This window comes from Rattus norvegicus, chromosome 10 (genome assembly GCF_021556685.1).
Source record: "Rattus norvegicus strain SHRSP/BbbUtx chromosome 10, alternate assembly SHRSP_T2T, whole genome shotgun sequence".
Lineage (NCBI taxonomy): Eukaryota > Metazoa > Chordata > Mammalia > Rodentia > Muridae > Rattus > Rattus norvegicus.
Genome location: NC_141543.1, coordinates 77,124,281 through 77,148,564, shown reverse-complemented (window position 1 = coordinate 77,148,564; position 24,284 = coordinate 77,124,281).

Here is a 24,284-nt window from a genome sequence, read left to right as displayed (position 1 = left end):
GTTATTTAACCTGTAATATATTCACTCCATTATTCCATAAAGAGCCGCCATTGCCTGGCACTGCGGGAAGTGACTGTGTGTGTATGTATGGAATTACTGGTTAGCAATTCCACTCAAAACAACGAACAAGAGGCCAGAGAGATGGCTCAGCAGGTGAGGGCCTCTGTGCCTCCTGAATTGAGTTCAATCCCCAGAACCCACAGGGTGGAAGGAGAGAACCAACTCCTGTAAATTGTCCTCTGACCTCTACATACGTATCATAGCACATGCCCCAGCCGGTAAATAAAGGTTACCGCAACCTCCCCACCAACACACACACACACACACACACACACACACACACACACACACACACACACTGAAAACCATGAACAAGGGATGGAAAGATAAAGTGCTTGCCATGACACAAACATAGGATCTGAGCTTGGCTCCCCAGCATCATGTAAAACCTGGGCATTGGCTGCTGAGATAGCAAGGCCTGCTGTGCCAGGGTTAGAGCCTGAGTTCAGATCCCCAGAACCCATGTAGAACAGAACCCAGGAATCTGGAACCCCAGCATTCCTTGGCAATACGGAGGCAGCTCCAGGGTCAGCTGGAATGACATGTACGGTAGCAGACAACAGGAGACCCTGCCACAACCAAGGTGTCAGGCAGGGACCAGAGATCGCTCTTTAGCCTCCATAGGCACACCATGGCATGCGTGTGCCTGGCCTCGAGCACGTGAACACACATGTGCATCATGCACAGAAGATTAAAATAATGGGAGCGGCAACTCAGGGAGATGGCTCTGTGGGTAAGGCGCTGCTGTGTAAGCCCGAAGACCAGCGTTTAATCTCTGAAACCCATGTAAAGGTGGCAGAAGAGAAGTGACTCTACAAAGCTGACCTCTGACCTCTACATGCATGCCTCTTATGGATGCATACAGGTGCATCCATACCATGCTCGTGCACGCGCGCGCACGCGCGCGCACACACACGCACACAATAAGAATAAAAGCTAGGTGCTTTACTTTTATACACTATATATGGTATCAGTGATCAGTGTTGAGGAAATAGAGCCAGGTGGATCTCTAACGTTCATAGGTCATCCTAGCTGAATTGGTAAACTCCATGTTCAGTTTGGGACCCTAGATCTGTTAAGTAAGACACACAGCACCGACCTCTGCCTTTTACCCATGTGCATACACATGCAAGTGCACCCGCACAAGCATGTTCACACACTGCACCCATGTCATACAGATAACACGAAATGGATAAAGCGGGGTACTGCTATCTCTACAAGGCTGATTGTCTAAGTTAATGAACAGAAAGGTATGGTAGCATGGGCCTGTACTGAACACTTTTTAAATTTTTTTGAATGTATACATATTTATTTAGTGTGTGTGAATGTTTTTGCTTTGTGTTTATATGTGCACCACATAATGTCTGGTGCCCGTGGAAGCCAGAAGAGATCATCAGATCCTCCTGGAACTGGAGACAAGTTGTGAGTCACCATGTGGGTGCCGGGAATTGAACCTGGGTCCTTTGTAAAAGTAGCAAATGCTCTTAATTGCTGAGCCAACTCCCCAGCCTTTGAGAAATCCACCATTTGGTTTATTTATTTGTGTTTCAACACAGGATCTCACTCTGTAGCCCTGGCTGTCCTGGAACTTGCTCTGTAAACCAGGCCGGCCTTGAACTCAGAGATCCACCTGCCTCTGCCTCTGCCTCTGCCTCTGCTGGGATTAAAGGCATGTTTCTGCCTTTTAAAAATCTTTGATCCTAATCAATCTGGTTAGCAGTTCCACTCAAAAAGATACATTTACAAAACAGGTATTTAAAAACTTTTTATTGATATATAAGATATATTCAGAAAAAGGTGTGTGCCTGACTGGATCCGAGAAACTAGGAAGAAGCAGACGATATGTACACTCCAGAAACTACCCTGTGTTTCCTTAGTGGTGACTAGAGCCCCAAAGGAAATTATTTAAACATTAGATGAAGAGGACTGTAGTCTGTAGTCAGGGAAGAGGATTTTTAAGTCCTAGTTTGTCCACTTGGAATTCAGTGTGTCGCCAGACTTCTTGTTGGTTAGGATTAGATTCAGATGCGTAGAACTGGTACCAAGACGACAGTGGCTTACAGAGGTGGCCTGTTTACCTTTCATGTGCGGACGCTGCTCAGGGCTGGTTAGTAGTGTCATCGTTCTCCTAGATCCAGACTGCATCTATGTCAGCCACTTAGGGCATGGCCAGTGATTGTGCTGCCTCTGCAGTCCAGAGAGAAACAGAACAAAGGAACACAAACAGAGGAGCCTTATATCTCCCCGATGCTTCAAGTTCATTTCTAAGGAACCTGCCCTCCAGTCCTTCAGAAACACCGCCTGCTCACAATCTAATTATCAGGGCTATGGCTTTTAAAGAAAGATGCTCTTGGGGCTGGGGATTTAGCTCAGTGGTAGAGCGCTTACCTAGGAAGCGCAAGGCCCTGGGTTCAGTCCCCAGCTCCGAAAAAAAGAACCAAAAAAAAAAAAAAAAAAAGAAAGAAAGCTGCTCTTTTAGCTACTGTGTTGACTCCCCCTCCCCCAGGAATATGTCCACATAGAGGTCAGCTCTGACAGGCCTGGAACTCATCCTATAGCTCAGGCTGGCTTTGAACTTTTGGTGATGCTCTTGCCTCAGAGTGCTTAGATTACAGCAGTGAGGCACCATGCCTAGCTAGAGGTTCTGAAGAGTATAAAGAAGGGAAGGCCGGCCTGGGGAGACAGCATCTACAGTAACCACACTGGTTTCCATCGCCGTGTCTCACAGCACACTGCCTAAGGAGAATTCTTTTCCTAAGAGGGGAAATTCAGGTGCCATATTTGAGAAACAGAGAAAAGTAAAAGACAAAAAAAAAAAAAATCTAAAAAATGACCTCCTAGCTAGACTCATTTATTTGCTGTACAGCCTGGATCCAGACAGCAAAATTCTCTAAACCTGAGAGTGTTACAAGTAATTCACAGTACATCTCCTCTTTAATTGTAGAGGAGTCGGTTAGAAAATTTCCTAGAAAGTGTGAGTGTAGGTGTGTGTGTGTGTGTGAGTGACTGTGTGTGTATGTGACTGAGTGTGTGTGTGAATGTGTGTGATTGAGTGTGTGTATGTGTGTTTGTGTGTGCGTATGTGTGAGGGTGAGTGTGTATATGAATATATGTGTGAGTGACTGTGTGTGTCTGTCTGTGTGTGTGACTGAGCATGTGTGTGAATGTGTGTATGAATATGTAAGTGTGTATGAGTCTGTGTGTGAGTGTGTGTGATTGAGTGTGTAAGTATGTGCGAATGTGTGTGATTGAGTATGTGTGAGTGTGTGTGTGTTTGTGTTTGTGTGTGTGTATGTGAGTATATGTGCGTGTGACTGAGTGTGTGTGAATGTGAGTGTGTATGAATATGTAAATGTGTGTGAGTCTGTGTGTGAGTATGTGCGAGTATATGTGAGTGTGTGTTAGGCGTTGGTTGACTAGAAACATCCACAGCATTTAGTCCTCAGAGGCATAGTTTCTTTCAAGTTTTGTATTTCTGAGGTCAGGAGAAAGGTAAATATAAGTTACAGTAGTGCCCGGCTTGTCATTACCTGGATGTCTATCTAGAACAAGTTAGGTCTTGTATCTCTCAAGAAAGACGACTCACATAAAGAAGCCTGCGTGCCGTGATTACAAGGCAGGTGCCGCTCTCGTCTCCCCCTCTCCAACGTATTATTAATGTCGGGCTCCGTTCCAACACGAACCCTCTAGGGGGGATGAGATGCAGAAGAAGCTGAACTCTGAGGCCTTTCTGCCTGTCACTTTTGAACAGGTGAAGTCTGGTTAGTGTGAGCCTCCAGGGCAGCCTCCTGTCAGTAGAACTAAAGATGTAAACACCAGGAAGAGTAGGAGGGAGAGGGGCCACCAGCAGCTGCCAAGAGTGAGTAGGAGCATTGTCTGGGCTTAATTAGGAGATTGGGCAGGGAACAGGGCTGGCAGACAGGAACTGTAGAGGGAAAGCAAGAAGGACCAAGGGAGGTTCCCAAATTAGGCAAGGGAGTTGAAATAAACATCCACAGAGCCTGGGGCTCCAGGGGTCTGCTGTGGAGTGAGGGCCAGGTGTTTGATTCTTGGACTGTCCCGGAGCACCTGCCATGGAAAGTCACTGTGCTCGATGCCAGGGAAACAGGCGTAAACATATATGGGCTTTCCCCAAGAACACTGATGCTCTCTAGCCTCTTTCCAGGACCATGGGAAAGTTCAGTGTGGCTAGTGACATAAAAGAAAGGTAAATGAAAGTTCTAGAAATCCAGGGGGACAGCAGTAAACCTGCAGGGTGGTGAAGTGGGATGGAGTGGGGGAAGGGACCAAGGAAGGCTTGACAATCAAGGGACTGATGGCCAAGTGAGAGGCGTAATGGTAAGAAGAACAGTGGTTTTGGAATGGGGTGGGCTTGAGACACGAAACGAGGGCAGGTAATATAATCCCACGGTTCTGAAATGCTAAGATGGCGTCCAGAACCTTGTAACCCTTGTAACTCTGCCCTGGGCCAGAGCTTCCAAAGAGTTACCAGGAAGCACCTGCTCTCTCCCCCGCTCTGGAGATTCGACCTCTGTCCTAATTTTCCCTCTGCATCTCAACTCTGCCTACCCCAGCCTCCACCACAGGGCTGTGTAGTAGCACAGTATGTGACCTTCCAGCTGAGGGGTCACGGGTCGGAGAAGCTAGAGTGAATTAGAAAGAGCATAAGTGGAAATGGAATGGTGGGGGCGGGGTGTGTGTGTGAGTGCAGCCATTGTACTTCATAACAAACCTGGTGACATTGTAAGAGTTTCTTCTAGAGGCCAGGGCAAGGGAACTCCTGAGTGGAAGTGGCATAGCTAGGAAGGACAGGAGAGAGAAGACACAGATGTAAGAGAGAAAGCAAAACAAAACCTACTGCATTCCCCCTTGGCAACGTGCAAAAGACCATGAGGCAAACAATGTACTCCCCCTCCCCCCTCCTCCCTCCCCCTCCCCCTCTCTTCCTTCCCCTCGCCCTCTCCTCCCTCCCCCTGTCCCTCCTTCCCCTCCCCCTCTCCTTCTCCCTCCCCTTGTCCCTCCTCTTCCCCCTCCCCCTCTCCTTCTGTTTTGTTTTTCTAGACTGGGTTTCTCCATATAGCCCTGGCTGTCCTGGAACTTGCTCTCTAGACCAGGATGTCTTCGAACTCAGAGATCCACCTGCCTCTGCCTCCTGAGTGCTGGGATTAAAAGCGTTGCTCTACTATCCAGCCTACATATTTTCATCATTTATTTGTTTATTTATTTATTTATTTATTTGCTTGCTTGCTTGTTTGTTTTATTTATATGTATTTGTGGTATTGGGGATGGTGGGTTGGGGTATTATAGGGATTCACATGTACTACATAAGTTCCCTAACCCTGTGCTATGTCTCCAACATACATCTTTTAAAAAAAAAATGATGTTTTGTCCTAAAATGTATTGCCTAGCCTAGGCTCCGGAGATCCTCCCACCACAGCCTCCAAAGTATACTAGAACTAAGGGAGAGAAACAATGTTTCATTCACTGATACGTTCTTTTTTTTTTTTTTTTTTTTTGGAGCTGAGGACCGAACCCAGGGCCTTGTGCTTGCTAGGCAAGTGCTCTACCACTGAGCTAAATCCCCAACCCCGACTGATACATTTTTTTTTAATTTATTTATTTTATGTATATAGGTACACTGTAGCTGTCCTCAGACACACCAGAAGAGGGCATCAGATCTCATTACAGATGGTTGTGAGCCACCATGTGGTTGCTGGGATTTGAACTCAGGACCTCTGGAAGAACAGTCAGTGCTCTCAACCGCTGAGCCATCTCTCCAGCCCCGACTGATACATTCTTAAATTTTTTTTTATGATTTTGGTTTACTATTTTCAGCTTTTCCCATCCTTCCTTTAGCCTTTCCTCCATTTAGGCAGCTAGAAGTTCTGACATCCGTTGCCTCAGGGAAAAAACTCTAAAAGGCAAACTAAGGCCTCAATGCAGAAGCAGGAAGCAGAGCAGAAGAGAGAAAGTGTGTGGAGACAAGGAGTCAGACGGGAAGTGGCCAGTGTGTGGACATGCTGGTCACCACAGGCACTTTACCCACCGGGTCAAACTCTAGGGAAATGAGGGGGTCACAGAGCCACACCAGAGAAGATTAGATAACACAGAAGGAAATGACCCAAGTCTTAGCTGTCAGGTGGAGCCCGGAGGAGGGGACAACAGGACTCAGCTCAGTGTCACAGCGGCCAGGTGTGATGCTCACTATTGTCTGTTTTGTGGAATCTAGACTCATTTGTCAGAGGAACCTCTTGGGCACACCTGAGGAGGAATGTCTTGGTTGCATTAGTTGATCTGGGAAACCAGGCCAGCCTCTGGCAGAGCCGTTTCCTGAGACCCTAGACTGTATAAATTGGAGAAGAGACCTCAGCAGCAGCATTCATTTTCCTCAGCTTGTGGACTCGATGTTACCAGCCGCTCCAAGCTCCAGCCGCCTCGACTTCTTTTTTTTTTTTTTTTTTTCCGGAGCTGGGGACCGAACCCAGGGCCTTGCGCTTGCTAGGCAAGCGCTCTACCACTGAGCTAAATCCCCAACTCCGACCGCCTCGATTTCTGGTTGTGACAAACTGTGCTTTCAACTGTGAGCTAAAACAAACTCTCTCTCCCTCCATTAGCTTCTGTCAGAGGATTTCATCACAGCAACAGAAATGAAGCTAAGACCCCATGTGGAAGAGCCTACTGTACCCCACCTCTCACTGGTGAGGCAGAGGACAGATGGGCACCTAAGAGTGGACGGAATGAGTGTCAACTAAGTAGTAGCCCTAAGAGGACCATACAGAAGGGAAGGTATATAAGACATATAAATTCCAGGCCACCCAGGGCTACATAGTGAGACCTTGTTTCAGAAAATAAAAACAAAAGCCATTTCCCATCCCCGACCCCCACTTCACCCACCACCCTGCACCTTATTTGTAACTTGGATAAATAGTAAGAGATTTTTTTTTTTTTTTTTTTTTTTGAGATGGGTCTCACATAGTCCAGGCTGGTTCTGAACAGAGGGTGACCTTGAACACTTGAACATCTGATTGTCCTGTTGCTACCTCTGCTTCTTGGATTTCAGGCTTATGCCACCATTGCAAGCATGCTATGTCAGGAATTTAGACACTTTTCTGTCTTTTCAATCTCAGAATTTATTGAATAACAATAAATCCGAAAACTGTCAGTTTCATGAGCCAAGTTGTCTTAACTTCCTTTGATAGCCAGTCAAGGAAAGTGTGTGTGTATGTGTGTGTGTGTGTGTGTGTGTGTGTGTGTGTGTGTGTGTCTGCACGTATACATGCAAATGAGCATACTGGTGTGTGTGTGTGTGTCTGGAAATCAGAGATCAGCTTCACGTGTTGTTCCTTTGTCCCTCAGGGGCATCCTCTTTTGTTTTTGTTTTTGGCAAGGATACATCACTAAGTGGGGTGGCTCAAGTCTTTTAAAATCTCAAAGCCTACCCCCAGTGATACACTTCCTCCAGGAAGACCTCAGAGCCTAATCCTACCCAAACAAACTCCACCAACTGGAAACCAAGTATTTAGACGTTCAAGTTTAGGACGAACATTCTCATTCAAACCACCACAGCTGTCTAAGAAAAGAATGAGTTTCCAAATGAAAGGGAGAGTATGGCTATGTGATAGAGTATGTGTGCTTAGCACACGTGTCAGGTCCCTAGGAAAACACACACACACACACACACACACACACACACACACACACACACACACACACATACGTAGATGGAAGAGAAAAATTGTGAACACCTGATAGAGTTATAAGTATTTCTGTTAGCCTGAGGCATGAAGTTTATGCACTACATTTTTTTTTTGAATATTTACTCATTACAGGAGTGGTTAAATTAGCGCTTTCATTTAAAGCCCCCAAGGCATCGTGTCTTCAGAAAAACTAACGATCACTTCCTGATAACGCCAACTGACTTCTGTCTATTTTTCTTCTTATCTCGGTGTTTTGGGGGGAGGAAGTCATAAAGCTAAGCATCTGGTTTCAGTATTAGTCTTCAAAGGTGCAGATTCTCCTGCCGAGGCAGAGCTGGGGCTCTGAACCCCTTTCACTCTTCATTTATCTCCTCAATGCTCTTGCACAGTGTAACCCGCTGGACCACCCAGAGCTAAGGCAGCAGTCTTCTGTAAAGGACGCTCTTTTTTAGTGTGTTTGTTGAGTGGCCGAAGCCACATCACATTGGTTCAGGTACCTTTCTTTAGCCAAAGTCTTCCTTCCTTCCCTTCTTCCTTCCTTCCTTTCTTTCTGCTTGTTTTTTTTCTTTTTCTTTTTTTTTTTTTCAGAGCTGGGGACCGAACCCAAGGCCTTGCGCTTGCTAGGCAAGCGCTCTACCACTGAGCTAAATCCCCAACCCCTTTCTGCTTGTTTTTCTCTTTGAGATAATGTCTCATTATGGATGCTTGGCTGGTTTGGAATTTGCTTTGTAGACCAGGCTGAACTCATAGAGATCCTCTCTGCCTCTCAAGTGTGGGGACTAAGGGTGTGCGCCACCATGTCTGGCCTAGCTGGCGAATTCCCCATCTAAGTAGCAGCCAGTCCCAACCCTGCTTAGCTTCTGAGATCAGATAGGATTGAAACGTGTTCTGGGTTGTGGATTAGCCAAAGAACTGATGCCGTGACGTCATGAGAGAGCCACAAGGTGAGCTGAGAATCACTCGGGCCAGCATAACCAGTGGATGATTACACCTCACTACATAGTTTAACAGAAGGACACATTTTAGGGTTCTTGATGCAGGTTACAGAAACCAACCTGAAGTAGATTAAAGCTAATCATGGAATTTTAAATCTGTGGTGGAGGGGTCTCTCAGGGAAGGAGGCAACCAGGTTCAGGAAGTGGCAATGAACTGAGGGGAGCGCCAGGGTATTGGTCTTCTTGCTCCTCTAGTCACAAGGTCTTCTGTCTGTGTTACGGAGGACTTTTTGTCATTGTTCAGGCTGAAGCCTCATAAGGGCTCCTGGACAAAGGCTTTGCCAATGTCATTTTTTTACATGCATTTATTTGCTCTGTGTATATGTGCATGTGTGTATACAGGTGTGGGTGGACACAAACCATGGCACAGTGTGGAGGTCAAGGGGCAACTGTGGGAATCAATTCTCCTTCCACTATTTAGGTCCAAGGGATCAAACTCAGGTCCTCAGCGTGGTAGTGAGAACTCCTTCTCACTGAGCTGTCTCACTGGCCCCCAGTGACTATACTTTTAGAAGAAAACTGTAAAAAACAAACTTGCAAGTTTCAGAGGCTTTATATGGAAGTCTGACCATATTAGGAAATGTAAAGTCAATAGGAAAACAGTAGTGAGAGAGTGTGTGTCTTAATCATCTATGAGAAAATCCTTTTTATTTTCTAGGAAATAATAATTTCAAATTGTATTAGTCAATAAAATAAGAAATTATATAAAATTAAAAAATGATTTCTTCCAACTTATAATCAATAATATCTAATATATTCCAGATGTGCCTTGTGCCTTACTCCTTTGAAAACTAATGTTCATTTTCAGGGACACACACACCCACACACACACACACATGCATTTATGCATATACACTTGCATGCACACATACACACTTGCATGCACACACACACACATATACCCACACTCTCACACATGTACACACTTGAGCACAGACAAAATAAGAAGAGATGCTGAAAGGGTTTTTTGTTTTTTTTTTTTTTGGTAGAATTTTGAGGGGGAGGACTTTGACTAGATAAGCCAAAGGCTTCTATTATGACACATGCTTACACAAATGAACTCAATGTTACTTCCCGTTGAGGTCTCTCCTACCCCCAACCCCCAGCATAGCTGTAGACATTTTGTTTCAGCATGCCAGCTATTTCATATTGTTTCTGTAATATGCCTGCCAGCCAGGGACACACACACACACACACACACACACACACACACACACACAAAATGACTTGACTCAGAGTAAGGTCATGCTGATCACACATCCTGTTATGTTCTGTATGTCCTCTAACCACAAGAGATTCTACAAAACTTTATGTAGGACCCATTAAAATTAAAAGTCAGTGTGAACCTGCGGATGAGCTCACTGTTGTTTCTGTGTCCCCCTCCCCCTGGCACTGAGAAATATTCATTGTCAGATAATGCCTCAGATAATTCTGAGTTGTGGTCCTGATCCATCCGTATTGGAGGGGGCATTCAATAAACCATCCCTGTCTGGCTGAGATCAGTATTTGTGTGGTTTGTGAGGTGACTTCTGGACCCCAACACTTGCAGTTAGCTCATTCAACTGAAGGACATTTACTGGTAAAAGGAATTTAAAGGATAGGAAAAGGCATTTAGAATTGACCCAGTAATTTTGACTTTATTATAATGGGTGAAAACTAAGGCAATGTCAGGTCGAAATTTTGCCCTCTCCAGAAATATCTAATGATTTTGATTTTTCTTTGTGATTGTTAACGATTTTGGTTTGGACATTTCCAAAACATTCTTAAACCTTTTTAAATATCTGCTAATATGTTTGATAAAACAGACTTTTAAGGATACGTAGGGGTTAAGGAGATGGTTCAGTTGGTAAAGTGCTTGCTGAGCAAGCTTCAGGCCCTGAGTTCAAATCCCCTTGTAAAAGCTGGGTGTGGCATGCACCTATAACTTCAGCTCTGGGGAATCCCAGACAGGGGATCCCAGGGGACTCACTGGCCATCCAGCCGAGCAGGGATAGTGAGTTCCGGGTTCAGTGAGAGACCCTGTCTCAAAAAATAAGGTGGAGAGCCAGGGAGGAAGACACCTGGTGTTGAACCCTGGCCTCCACATGATCATTTATGGACATGCATATCTGTATACACACACACACACACACACACACACACACACACACACAACTATACATATACAGAGGCAACTAGAATTTTATTGGTATGTAGATTTAGTCCAGTAAAAACAAATCTATATCAAGTTTAGTGTATAACTCTTACTATAACAGAAGCTTATGTGTATTTATTTACTTTAAAATTGTGCTAGTTGGCTCAAAATATTTGAGAAAATGAACTTAATTTAAAATTCTAGTGTCCCCTAAAAATATTCCTGACAGCAGCCCCCCCACACACACATTGGTTACCAACTTTCTCATATGCCATTCGACACAAAATGAAGGTTTTCAGGTAAAAGTGTTCACTGTACTAACCTGGCATCTTGAGATCAATCTCTGATACATAATGGTGAAAGGAGGGAACCAACTCCAGGTTTTGGTCTGACCTCCACATGCATGTTATGACAGGCCCCTCCCACTGCTTCTACACACACAAGCATGCAATTATAATCGAAAAATTAAATTAAGCACACAAAATACATTTTATAAAGTGTGTTTTTTCTCTGTCTGCAATGCACAGCTGAAGTTACTTACCGAAATCACATGAAAAAGCCAGGCAGAGTGGTGCACACCTTTAATCCCAGCACATAGGAAGCAAAAGCAAGTGGATCTTTGAGTTTGAGGCTAGCCTGCTCTCATAGTGAGTTTCAAGACTGCTAGGGATATGTAGAGAGACTGGTTTCAAAACACATGATGATGATGATGGTGGTGGTGATGATGGTGGTGGTGGTGATGATGGTGGTGGTGATGATGGTGATGGTGATGATGATGGTGGTGGTGGTGATGATGGTGGTGGTGGTGATGATGATGGTGATGGTGGTGGTGGTGGTGGTGGTGGTGATGATGATGATGTGAACAGCACACCTGTTAGAACCATGTGAATACTTGAAGCAGAAGAAATCTGGGATGTAAACCCTTTGCTATTGAGAAGGTTGTATTTATAGATGTAGGCATATATAACATACCAATGAATGAAATCATACTTCCAGGTATCAAGGAAAGATACCTGGGAAGAGTTGGAGGGAAGAGAAGGAAGGGGGAAAAAGATATAATTATATTTTAACTTTAAATAATTTAGAATAATTTTAATTAAAACATTTTATGGGGCTGGGGATTTAGCTCAGTGGTAGAGCCCTTACCTAGGAAGTGCAAGGTCCTGGGTTCGGTCCCCAGCTCCGAAAAAAAAATTTTTATGGATTTATTTATCTTATTATTTTATGTATATGAGCATTTAACCTGCACACACACACACACACACACACACACACACACACACACCCCACAATATGCATGCCCTGTACTCAGAGTTCAGAAGAGGGCATCAGATCTCCTGACTGGAATTACAGACATTTGTGAGCTACCATGTGTTGCTGGGCATCAAACCTGGGTCCTCTGCAAGACCAACCAGTACCTTTGAGCCAACTATCCAGCTCTCTCTCTCTCTCTCTCTTTTTTTTTAACCAAACCAAACAAACAAAAAAACAGGCCAGGGATGATTTCTACCACCATCTTGTAGAAGTCCTTCTGTGGCCCATCAGGAAACTGACATCAATCCTCCTGCCTCACAAGTTGCTGAGTCTGACTGGTCTGCAGACACAGCTTGGATGGTGTTAGGGATTTTCCGGGGAGAACTTTTGAAAGGATGGCAAGCAGGAGGCCCTTGGCCTCTGCATCCTGCACATTCCAGTATAGCATCAGGAGCAACAGTGCAAGCCAGAGGAGAGAGCAGAACAGCCTCTTTGAGTATAATCCATCCCTGGACCAGTCAATATTGTCATCAGCCTGTATGGCCATCTGGTCCATTGGGGATGCTTATATCAGTGGTTGGAGATCAGACCTAATAGACCTGTGTGTTCCGTTTGCAAAGCCAGCCTCAACTTAGACACGGTCATCCTGAGTCGTGGCAGGGGGAACACGGGGCAGCAGAACACCAGAAAGTAGAGCACCCCTTCCTCAGGGCCAGAGACTTGAGCAGGAAAAGAGAGGGTACTTCCAGGGGTTGGATTTGGACATGGTGGCTTCCTACTTGGATAGGAATTTATCATCATTGATGATAAATTCCACATCAATGATGGGTGGTCTCTGCCAGGTATCTCTAGGACACCCCAGAATATGAATAAACTCTTCCTGCCGTACCTCTTACTGCTCCTAGCCCTGCTGATCATGATCTGGCTTTTGCATCCATAGCAGGACCACTGGAGAGTAATAAGTCCTCCCCCATCCCCCAAGTCCTGGCGTTTGACCACCTGGCTGAACCAGACCCATGCAATCAGAGGTCAGAAACCCGTCAAGGAGTCTTGTTCCTCTTGGTAGCGCTTTGGGACTCACGCCCTGTTGGCCAGGACCCCCATGGGTGGCCACTGCTGCAAATACCCTTTGGTAGCCCCAGGCCACAGCAGCATTGAGCCCCTGCCATGGCTGGCAGTGTGAAATCCTGTTCCAGCCTGCTCAGCAGGTCCTGACTCTACACAGGGAAGGGATGGGAAGAAAGAATGGGTTAGAGTTTCTTTTTGCTGGAGTGTTCTGTTACAAAACAAAGAGATGAACCGAAGGGTATTTATGGAAGGGTACTTTCATCTTTTTAAATACTCGTTGGTAAGTGGCCCGCAAGGTCAGTGGAAGCTTCTTATACAAAGGTTTCCTTCTATATCTCAGGACTGCTCTGTCTGCTGTCCTCCCTCTCCTTGGCAGAACACAGAGACTTCTTTCCCAAGAAGAGCAGAAGTCCAGCAGCCAAAACTGAATGCTTTCATGAATTCAGCAAAGACTCGAAGGTCTTCTACTGGTTTGGGGCCAGGAGCAGCTTGCATGACCTCCTGCTTATCTCCCTTAGGTGCTTCTCCCCGGGGTGATGCAGTGTCTCACCCATGAATTTCCCCCTGGCTTTTAAGTCAAAGCCGTGTGCACCTGCCCCTCTCTTACAGAAGGCAAGAGGCCTGGGCCACTGCTTGGCGGAGATGAACTGTTGTGCATTAGGGAAAACCTGGAATCCAGCCTTTGGCGGGAATCAGAGTTCTGAGGTAGTCGCTCCCAGCAAGGAGCAGCCCCTTCAGCTACAGAAGCTCAGCACATTTTCCCTCAGTATCCGCAAGAGGCTTTGCCAGGTCAGGCCAACTGCGTGTGGAAGACCTTCATCCTCAGAAGCCAGTGAAGAGGCAGGAAATCGGGGATTGGAGAGACCCACTCTACTGACCCTGGGCAAGCAAGCTCTGAGACAGGTAAAGCTGGGAGCATAGTGGTCTCCCACCTACAGAACCAGGACACCAACTTTACAAAGTGCCTGATAGACTTGAAACACTGTTGAGGATAAGGGTAGATGGATGGTTCCACCAGACTTATGCAAGTCTGATGACCTGAATTTGATCCCTGGAATCCACAGAAAGTTGGAAGGAGAGAATTGACTCCGTGAGGTTGTCCCTGACCTCCACATGCATGCTGTGGCGTGTACAGGCCCACACAAATACACAGGTAATAATAATAATAAATAAAAATTTAAAAAATACAACCTTGGGAAACCCCTCAAGTGTTCTTTTTATCACCTGGAAATTCCCTACATCACGTGGGCCTCTGGATAGCGTCTGTTCTTGAGAAAATTATTAGGGCCTCTCGGTGGAGTGGTCCTAACTATTAGAGGGGAAGCTTCAGTCAAGGAACCCAAGGGAGATGAGTTTTCAGGAGAAACTTTCAAGAGGGATTACGGGTGAATACACCGACAACACATCGTTCGGATTTCAGTGCAATGGAGTGCTCTCGGGAAAGGTCTCCGAGGAGCACACTGTGAGCAGAGCCAGGGTGGCCATTTCCTCTTTGCTTGCAAGCCTTGCAGGTTCTCACGCACCTCCTGCAGGACCTGGGGCATTATGGGAGCCATCTTGGGAGCCATCTTGGGATCCCGGGCTCGGTCCTCACAGTGAGTCCTTCTACCTGCATGCTCACCCTCAGCCAAGCAACCTTTCCAGTCTTCTGTGTTCTCTGTCTCCTTCTTCCTGCCATCTTTGTGAGCAAGGACCCAGCCCTGACCACAGTCAGAAATGGCAGTGCTAGCAGCAGCGTGCCTTGACCTGTCAGTAATGCTCACTGCTGTGAAAGTGATTTGATTTAGAATCAAATACACGGCTTAAAAGATCGGCAGGTAGTTCCTAGAACTGGATTACAGTCCTTTACCAGGAATCACAAGGATTAACCAATGATTTTTTTTCCAAATACACATTGTAAAAACCTAGCTCTTGCTTTTTCAAAAACAATTTAAGTCAGGTGTGGTGTCTATAGTCCTAGCAAGTCTAGCCTGGACTACACAGTGAGTTCCAGTTTAGCCTGGGCTACAGAATGAAAAAATGCCTCCTAACAACAATAACAAAAAATTATAATTGTGTATGCATGCGTTTCTGCATTAGTTTCATTTGTGAAATTCTGTTTATAAAAATATTTTCTGCTACCTTTTTTCCCCCAACTAGAGGTTCCTTTCAGCCACTTTCCTAACTATGAAGGAGAAATAATAGTAATAATAATAGATTGTTGCAAGCTAGTATTAGTATACTCTCTTAGATCCTTTTTTGAAAGAGGGAAAGATAGTATGCATGTGTGAGAGCCTGGTGTGTATGTGTCTGTATACATTTGTGTGTGAGCCTGTGTATGTGTCTGTATGCATGTATCTATGAGCATGTTTGTGCATGTGTCTGTGAGCCTGTGTGTATACATGTGTATGTGCATGTGTCTGTGAGCCTGTGTGTGTGTCTGTGTGCATGTATCTATGAGCCTGAGTGTGCATGTGTCTGTGAGCCTCTGTGTGTACATGTGTGTGTGCATGTGTCTGTGAGCTCGTGTTTATACATGTGTATGTGCATGTGTCTGTGAGCCGGTGTGTGCAGGCTCAAGCATGCATGTGCGTGTGTGTTGTATGCACATGGTGTGGAGTATGTCTGCACTATGAGTGCATGCAGAGGCCAGAGGAGGACTCTGCTCTTTTGTTCTATCTATTCCTCCTTATTTCCTTGTGACAGAGTTTTTTGGTTTGGGGTCGTTTTGGTGTTTTTGGCTTTTTGAAACAGGGTTTCTCTGTGTAGCCTTGGCTGGCCTTGAACAAAGAGATCTTATTGCCTCTGTTTTCTGAGTGCTGGAGTGAAAGGCATGTGCCACCACCTCCAGGTGTGACAGTATTTTACTGACCCTGGGGCTAGGCTGGAAGCCAGTGAGGCCCAGTGATCCTGTCTCTGCCCAAAGTGGTGCTGGGGTTACAGACCCCAGTGCTGCCGCTGTCTACTTCTTAATTAGCTCTGGGGGATTTGAACTCAGGTCCTCATGCTTGCACAGTCTTTCCATCTCAGCCATCTCCTTGGTCTCTGTATTTCCTTTCTAAGAGAAAAAAAATCATCTTACTGCTTGCTACTGCTTTTAGAAGATGCCCCAGGTTCCTTCTATGGGTCATTTAAAGTTTTTGTTCTTTTAACCACTCAGAATTACTAATTTAATACTATTGACATTTCCATCTACATCCATCTATGCCTGTTATGCCTACGTGTTTATTCTATGTGGTTCTTTCATGAATCACTGTGGTCTTTCTAAGGATTCTTGTCTCCTTACTTATTTTATTACATGTTGGGGTGTTCCTCCTTTTTATATTTTATTTAATAAATTTAATTATATTTATTTATTTGTGTACGTGTTTATGTGTATGTGCATGGGTGTGTGTGCATGTGTGTGCATGCGTGTGTGTGTATGTATGTGTGTGCATGCGTGTGTGCATGCGTGTGTGCGTGCGTGTGTGTGTGTGTGTGTGTGTGTGTGTGTGTGTGTGTAGGGGTGTGGACAGGTGGGTACACTAGTGTCACCATGCTCATGTGGAGGTCAGGGGACAACTTGTTGGAGCCAATTCTTTCTACCACATGGATCCTAGGGATTGAATTCATGTTGTCAGGCATGGTGAACCCAATGACCCATCTCACCAGCCCTTCATATCTGACGTTTAAAAATGGTCCATCAAAGATTATTTAACAATCTGTACATGGAGCTGGTATGGTGGCCCACACCTTTAATCCCAGCATTCAAGATGCAGAGATAGGCGGATCTCTGAGTTACAGACTAGCCTGGTCTACAGAGTAAGTCTTAGGACAGCTAGGGCTGTGTCTCGAAATACAAAGAGAAAAAAAAATTAACAAATAAAAAAACTTAAAAATCTGTATTTGACAATTCCAATTATTCAACTTCGAGACTATGAGTTTGTCATAACTGTAGACTCTAACTCAGGATGGCGTATGTAGTGATCTTTTTAAAAAGATTTATTTATAATCATTGCAATGAGTATTTTCCCTGCTGTGTGTCTGTGTGCTATGTGCATGCCTGATACCCACAGAAGCCAGAAAAGGCTGTGGGATCCCCTGAAACTAGACTTACAGAAGATTGTGAGCTGCCATGTGGTTGCTGAGACTCAAACCCGGGTCCTCTGCAAGAGCAACATGTACTCTAAACTCTCCTGCACTGGTGACATATATTTTATAGTGAGCGTCCCAGTTAGTTTTATGTTAGCCAGACACAGTCTAGAGTCATCAAAAAAGATGGAGCCTTAATTGAGGAAACGTCTCTATGTGATCCTGCTGTAAGCAAGCCTGTGGGCCGGTTTCTTCGTGACTGAGGTTCAGCCCTTTGTGGGCGGGGCTGGGGCTGCCCCTGGGCTGCAGTCCTGGGTTCTGAAAGAAAGCAGGCTGAGCAAGCCAGTAAGTAAGCAGAACTCCTCCGTGGCCTCTGCGTCAGTCGGCTCCTGCCTCTGGGGTCCTGCGCTGTTTGGGTTCCTGTCCTGACTTTCTTTGATGATGAACAGTAATGTGGAGTGTAAGCCAAACACACCCTTTCTTCCTCAAGTTGCTTAAGTCATGGTGTCAACAGCAATATTAACTCTGAGTGAGCTCATACTTAGTTTTCAGAAATTCTTGGTATCCACACTAAAGTATGCTTCTCTCTACTGACTTAATGAGGAGCTCTGGGGTAGTGATTTGGGATCTCTGGAGTGCCTCCTCCAGATCCAGGCTCCCCACTGCATCTCTTTAGTCTTTGTAGCACATCCCACCCGTAGCTTCCCCATCCTAGAACAGACTCTGCACCCCAACCACAGCTCTGCCTTTTATATGCATTCATTAATTCCGTTTTTTAAATTGTTGGGTTGTTCGTTTGTTTGTTTTGGATAAGGTTTTACTGTGAAGCCCTGGCTTTCTTGAAACTGGTTCTGTGCACCAGGCTAGCTCAAACTCATAGAGATCTTCCTGCCTCTGCCCCCCAAGGGCTGGGATTAAAGGCCTGGACCACTCTCTCCTGCTACAAGACAGGGGGTCTGAGACCTCCATGCTGACTTGAAGACATCACTCGCATGTGTCGAATCAATCTCTTTACTATTTGTTGCGCTAAAAATGGGGATATGATCATGACCAGGCACCCACACACTGTTTTTAAGCTAAAAAGGGGAACTATGCTGGGGAGGGGGAAAGAAAACACCTTGACAAACAGTGCAGTAAGAAATGAAATTCAATGCCAGGTGCAGTGGCACACAGCTGCAGGTCCAGCTATTTGGAAGCCGACATTGGAGAGTTAGAAGCTTGAGCACAGTCTCTTTGCTGAGAGAGAGCCTTTCTGTGGTGGACAGTCTTCCTTCTCAACTTGCGTGGATCTGGGGTTGATCTAAGAGACAAGCTTCTGCATGTGTCGGTAGGGTGTTTCCTGGAGGAACTGACTCGGGTAGAGAGAGAACGTCTCTCGGTAGAAACCTAGATTTAAGGAGGTGTGAGGACAAAGCTCTGCTTCTTTGGCCTGCTGCCTGTCTCCTTGTCCACAAGAGTGCTCACCATTTCTACTATCATGGATGCTGTCTTTCATTCCCATCGAGACCCTGCTTCTTCAGCCTTCCAACATGCACTGGAGACCAGTGGCTTTCCCATTACTCTCTAGGCTTTCCGTGATGATTGTGATTGCTGAGGAACCCGGCTTCATGGAGTAAGCGGCTACCATGTTCTTAGCTTCTCCAATGTGAAGGCAGCCGTGGCTGGACTCCCCAGACCATACTGTATAAGCTGATCTGATAAATAACCTTTGTAACACATATCCACTCTGTTGGTTCTGTTCCTCTAGATTACCCTAACTAGCATGTTGCCTTGAGGGTGCAGTATGATAACTGTTAGGTTTAGCAGTTTGCCAAGCTCTTTATTTACCGTCATTGGCTCCTCCAGAAACTTCCATAAAAATGGAAGTTATATTAGTTGTGTTCACTGTCCGTAGGATAGGATAATTGACGAAAAGATCTAAAGGGAAGAAGGGCTTCTTCTGACTCACACATCGGCAGGTGGTCTATCACAGAGACACAGAATGGCCACGGTACCTGAGGTGGCCCCCATGTGATGCTGCTTGCTCTTCTCTCAGAGGATCAGGAAGTCGAGCGCTCCCACTGGATGCTCTGCTGATTTATAGCCCTTAAGCCTTACATCTCCTATAACTTCTAAGCCCCTCTGTCTGCCAGTTAGGCCCCTCATCCAAAAGCCTTCACAATCTTCCTAGGCAGATTCTTAGTCAAAATCTTGACTAAGTGTTTGAATACGGGAGCCTGTAGGGGACATTTTGCATATGAATCCTAACAAGTAATAAGATTTTGGTTGAAGATGAGCATCCAAGAGACTGAAGGGGTAAGACAATGGGGCTATTATTTATGGTGTCTCATTTTCATTATGGAACAATACATAGTTCTGGGGTTGTTTTGTTTTGTTTTGTTTTGTTTTTGGAGACATGGGTCCTTCATGTAGCTCAAGTTAGCCTGGAACTGGCTCTGTAAACCAGGCTGGCCTCGAACTCAGAGATCTGCCTCCCTTTGCCTCCTGAGCGCTGGGATCACAGGCGTGCACCACCATGCCCAGCTCAGTTCAGTTATGATGATAACTGGGTTAGAGGACAGAGGTTTCTTCGGTGGGGGGAGCTGAGTACAACTCTTCCCATCTACCTGCAACGCTTCCTTTCTGATAAGAGAAGTATTTGACAGGCATACGTGCTTGCTCCCCAGTGTATCCACTCTGCTGAAACCTCCATCCTGAAGGGCTGATGTGTTTTTGATGCGAGCATCTTTAGCTATGAAGACTCCAGTGCAATTTGTACAGCTGTGCAATCGAAACCACTGAAAAGCGAGTTAATACATTATTCTACTCACAGAGCAGCAGTTTGATTCCTGTGACTTCTTGGCACATCTGTTTGGGATATAAATCCTGAGTAGACTGAGCAGTCACTTTCTAAATCTTCAAAATGCTTTACTAAGCAAAGTCTTTAGTGTGGTTAAGAGGAGAAGGAAATTAATAGACTCCCAAGTGAGTGCAGTCATCTCCTCGCTGCAGAAGGTTTAAGGCAGGTGCGGGTGGGTCTGGAGACTTGCAGAACGCACAGGATGAGGTACAGTACGGCTGCAGACCCCCAAGGACCAGAGGTGAATTCTCTTGCCAACCTGAGATAATCAGAGCGCCTTTGGGGAGTGGGTTGCCCATGTTTACAACAGGCCTATTTTTTTCTTATTGGCAAGAGCTCAAATTACACTTAACTAGGCTTCATAAGAGATGCCAATTATGACTGTCCATGCCCAAATCCCTAGCTGGTGAAAACTCTACCTATCCACCCGACTAAGTGGGCAGTGAGTCACATGACCATGATCACAGTTATCTGGATACCTGCCCGATGTGTGGCTATAAACCATATCCAGCAACCTTTGTCCTGTGTGCTTTGGTTTTAAGAGATAAGCAGAAGTCAAGCCTTCTCTCTTGGGAACCTGCAATGAGACACAGAGGGAGGCTTCGAGTAGGTAGTGGGCTGAAGCCAGAAGGCCATAGAGATACAGAGGCTAGAGGGGTCAGGTTTTGCAGCCGGGTGAAGGCTGGGGAAGGGGAAAGGCAGGCTGAGTGAGAGCTCAGAAGGACCCAAGAGAGAAAGGCACTGGCTGTTCTCTAGTGCTTGGCTGCAGGCTGCCTGGCTCAGCTGGCCCACATTTTGGATGTAGATGATTTTCAGGAGCCTAGACGTAACATGTCTTTAGTAATTTGACTGTTTCTTGTAACCAACAGTTTGTTCTCTTTTTTTTTTTTTTTTTTTTTTTTTTTTTGGAGCTGAGGACCAAACACAGGGCCTTGAGCTTGCTAGGCAAGATCTCTACCACTGAGCTAAATCTTCAACCCTGTAACCAACAGTTTGGATCAGATATCTCATCAACACTCTGCCTCACGCTGCTCTGGTTATTAATGTGTCCACTCTTCAAACGCTCCCTGTTTGCTTGCCGTTTCAACAGGGGCCCCTGCATTGCTAGTCAAAGAAAACCACATCAAATAGATGTGAAAGGGGTGGGGATTGCAAGGGTTGGTGTCTGATGCCCAAACCCAGCCTGGAGGATAGGAGTCTCCTGGGCTTATGGAAAAACTGGGACCAAGGACTTAAGTCCTTTTAGGACTTTAGCTCTCTCCTCTTTTCCTGCTGCTGCTCCTCCTCCTCCTCTTCTTCACCCTCCTCTTTCTCTTCTGTTTGGTGAGACAGGGTTTTCCAATGTCCTCCAAGCTGATCTCAAACTCACTCTGTAGCCCGGAGTGGCCTCAAACTCATCATCTTCCTGCTTCTGCCACTGAAATGCTGGAGTTATAGCTATGTGCTATGAAACCCAGCCTAATTGACACCTTGGCCCAGTGTTTGGCTATGAATTAATTGAAAGTTTTAATTCCTGCGAGTTGTTCTCTGATGTCTTCACTTAAGCCATGGCTTGCGCGCGCGCACACACACACACACACACACACACACACACAAATAAATAAACAAACAGATATGCCTGTCTTGATATAAAATACATTTGTGTAAGAAAGAAGACAAACAGGGTCTTCTTTGAATTTCTCTGTCAGCAAAGGACAGTCAGTTGAATGGTTAGAGACCTGGCAGAAGCGGGATTGTCCAGCCCTAATAGCAGATCCCTTCACAGTGTCACAGGAGGAACAGGAGGGATCTAAAGCCAAAGCTTGCAAAGAGCCAAGGCACACCTACCCGTGGCCACCGGAGGGTGCCAGATCACTGGGCTAAGTGCCGGGCCTGGGCCCCATTTCAACAATTCTAGGAGCCTGGTCTGTGAACTGAAAGGGGAAAGAGCTGATCCAGGAGTATATGCCCTGCTTCCTGGGGGTGTTGTTAAGCTCTAGGGAACCTGGGACAAGCCGGGAGAACTGGGACAGGACCTTAGGCAGACTCGGAGCCTCAGGAAATACCAGTGTGGGCTCTCTCTTCTCTAAGGTTTCAAATTACCATGTCTGGAGGAGAGCGGGCCATTAAGTAGTCAGGACAAGAGAATGTAAGGGGAGATGAAGAACCAGATTGGAGTTGGAAGAACCTAGACAGACGTTGAATAAGGTCAAGAGAGCACGAGAAAGATATGACCCGTGGCAAATGGAGTTGAAAGCAGCCGCTTTGTCCAGCATCTGTCCTGCAGGCTGGCCCTCTGGGAGTGCCCTGCCACGGTTCAGACCGAGCTGTAAAATTATTATTTCAATCTTAAAGTAAACTCTATTGATTAACGCAAGCATACACCAAGATAATAGATATTAAAGCACAAAGTTATAATGGCATCTATAAAAGCCCCAAGGTTAGTTAATGTATAATTATCTAATGTGGGCAGTATTGTTTGTTGTCTCTTATCGGGACCTGTTTGCACACTGCCAGAAACAACACACTGTGGTTTGAGTTTGTAGAAAAGAGAGAAAATCCTTCTAATCGGAAGACCAGAAGATAGTCGAGAAACAACTTAGGCTATGGAAACAAGGAGAGACAAATGCCAATAATGAAATAAAATATTTCGGGGTAGCAAGTCCCTGTAATCACAGCACTTGGGAAGCTGAGGCATCATAAGTTCAAGACTAAGCTGCACTGCATAACCAGACCCTGTCTCAAAAGACCTGGAAGAGGGCTGGTGAGGTGGCTCAGTGGGTCAGTGGGGTAAAGGCAAGTGACCTGAGTTCTGACCCCAGGGCCCCTATTATAAAAGAGAAAAGTGACTCCTTGAAGTTGTCATCCGACCTCCACTCATGTGCTATGGCCACATAGGTCTACTGACATACAAACAGAAAAAGCAAACAAATAAATATAAAAAAGTAAGAACATTATTTGTATTCCAATTCGTCTTAATTGGCCTCTGCGTCTTATTTTTAAAGCACAGTTTATGAGCACGTTCACTTTGATAGTCTATCTTTTATATCTACCATCATCCCATGCATGTCTCTATAATAAGATTATTTTTTGTGACTGCACACGGAACCCTGAATTTTATGTGGGTTTATCACAAGATACTTCTTGTTCCGAAGTCGAATACTAAATTTGTTTTTGGTAATAATTACATTATGGTACATACTTTTATGCATAAAATTGTATTCATATTTTTATTTATATCCTTAAAAGGCATTCTTTTTTAAAATCTATCTACTTCCTTTCCGTGTTTGTGACTATATGAGCTGTATGCATATGTCTGAATGTGAAGGTCCGAGGGTAGGCTTGGGTGTCGGTCACTACCTTCCACTTTGAGGTAGGGTCTGCCTTCTTGGTTGGCACTGCGTTGCATACTCCAGGCTAGTTCCCCCAGGCTTCTGGGGTAGCCTCATCTCTCTCCTATCTCACTGTTAGTGTGCAGGGGTACAGCCACATTTGTCTTTTGTGTGGGTTCTGAGGATGGGAATGCAGATTATTAATCTTGCTCAGCAAACACCTTGACTGGCTCAGCCCCCTGCCCCGGCCTTTTCAGAAGCGATTTTTAAAGACAGAGTTATTGTTACTATTAATTTTAGTTGTGTGTGTGTGTGTGTGTGTGTGTGTGTGTGTGTGTGTGTGTGTGCGCACGCGCGTGCGCGCGCAAGTCTGGGTGTCTGCAAAGTCTACAGAGTTGGAATTACAGACACGTTATGATCTACCCAAGAGTCAGGCTCTGGCCCTGTGGGAGAACAGCAAGCTCTTTTACCTGCCGGGCCACCTCTCCAGCCTCCTTGGAAGCCATCTTGAAGATAACATTGTTGTTTATTTTTAATATGTCTTGCTATAGTGAAGATACGGCTTTTACAGTATTAGTCATCCCTCCACCCCCTTTTGTAGGTCCGATGGGTAGTGCCTTTAATGAATGTTTGCCTTTAATCCTAGCACTTAGGAGGCAGAGGTAGCTGATCTCTGTGAGTTCAAGGCCAGCCTGGTCTACATAGCAAGTTCCAGGACAGCCAGAGCTACACAGTGAGACCTTATTTTCAAAACAAAACAAAAACCTAGAGTCTTCCAATGTAGTATCAACTGGTCTGGAGCTTGTTGTGTAGACCAAAGTGTCCCTGAGTTCACAGAGATCTGTCCGCCTCCCCCTCCCAAGTGCTTGGATTAAA